Source organism: Giraffa tippelskirchi, chromosome 7 (genome assembly GCF_054371585.1).
Source record: "Giraffa tippelskirchi isolate mGirTip1 chromosome 7, T2T-mGirTip1v1.2.pri, whole genome shotgun sequence".
NCBI lineage: Eukaryota > Metazoa > Chordata > Mammalia > Artiodactyla > Giraffidae > Giraffa > Giraffa tippelskirchi.
Window position 1 is genome coordinate 22,682,583 of NC_137281.1, and position 1,889 is coordinate 22,684,471.

A 1,889-nucleotide genomic window follows, 5' to 3' on the forward strand; every position below is an offset into this window, starting at 1 on the left:
TATCTGTATATAGCCTAAATTATTGATGTTCATAAGTTCTCTGAGGAGTCATTTCCTAAGTGCTCTAAAACATGCACTTGATTTTTTTCTAGACCTTATTAGAAAGATATCCAGAGTGGTTTCTATTTCATTTTACAATTTTCAACCTAAAAACTTTCTTAGACTTGCCCCTTTGTAAATGTTAGTCCTTAAAAAAAAGGCAAATTACTATGTTGCTTCAGTCGTGTCCAACTCTTTGTGACCCCATGGACTGTAGCCCACCAGGATCCTCTGTCCATGGGATTCTCCAGGCAAGAATACTGGAGTGGGTTGCTATGCCCTCCTCCAGGGTATCTTCCTGACCCAGGGATCAAACCTGGGTCTCCTGCATCAGGTTCTTTACCATTAGTGCCCCTGGGAAGCCCTTCTTTTGTTATGTGTGTGTGAAAGTCACTCAGTCATGTCTGACTCTTCGCAACCCCACGGACTACACAGTCCATGGAATTCTCCAGGCCAGAATACTGGAGTAGGTATCCGTTCCCTTCTCCAGGGGATCTTCCCAACCCAGGGGTCAAACCCAAGTCTCCTGCATTATAGGTGGATTCTTTACCAGCTGAGCCATCAGGGAAGCCCCACCACTCAGCAAACTTTTTCTGTAAAGTTTACAAAAAAAAAAAAAAGATTACAAATAGGCTTTGTGGGCAATATAAGGGTTCTGTCACATATTATTCCGCCATTTTTTTTTTAAGATTTATTTATTTATTTATGGCTGTGCTTGGACTCTGTTGCTTTGTGCAGGCTTTCTCCAGTTGCAGGGAGCTGAGGCTGCTATTCATTTCAGTGCACAGGCTTCTCATTATGGCTTCTCTTGTTGCAGAGCACAGGCTCTAGGGCACAGGCTTCAGTAGTTGTAGCTCCTGGGCTCTAGAAGACAGGTTCAATAGTTGTGGAGCATGGGCTTAGTTGCCTAGCAGCATGTGGCATCTTTCTGGACCAAGTATTGAACCCATGTCCCCTGCACTGGCAGGCAAATTCTCAACCACTGGACAGAGAGAGAAGTCCTTTTGTTGTTTTTTTCAGTCTCTTAACACTGTAAAAACCATTCTTAGCTGGAAGGGCTGTACAAAAACAGGCCTGACATTTTGTCTTACAAGCTTATAAGACTATTCAAGTACTATATCAAGTTTTAGTTACAGCCACTAGTTATAATGTATACATAAAATAGAATTACTGCTTAGTTAACCAAAGAAATGTTATGTGTTAATTTTTATCCTAACAGCAAAGCAGGATTTTCAAGTGAAACAGTGTGAGTCATTTTGTTTTTTTGGATTATGTTTAGCTTTGATCAAAACTGGTCTAGTCAGCCAGGGATAGAGATACTGTCTTGAATAATTGGCAGGTTGTGGTACAATTCACATTGATATATTATAGGACCTAAATAATTAGACAGGACAGGACACAGGTGACGATTGCTGAATCCAAGAAATTGATGAGTTAGAAGCAATTTTTCTAAGTGAAGCATATTATTTTTTAGCAAGACAGTGTCTTGATGACACTTTTCACTCATCTTTACTGTTATGGTTTGTTCAAGGGTGCAATAATGTCAAGGATTCCAAAAGTTATGTAAACACACTATTACCGATGGCATGGGGAAATAGAAACTCTCAACACATTGGTGGTGATGGTGTAAATTGATACTTCCTTTTTGTAGGGTGATTTGGCAACATCTATCAGCATTAAAAATATACCTACACTTTGACCCAGTTCTTCTGCTTCTGGGGATTTACCCAATTTGTACAATCCACACAGGCAAATATTTAAGCATTGCAGCATTGTTTATACAGGCAAAATATTAGAAATAATGTAAACACCCATCAGTAGAGCAGTGCTTAAAATATATGGTATACACA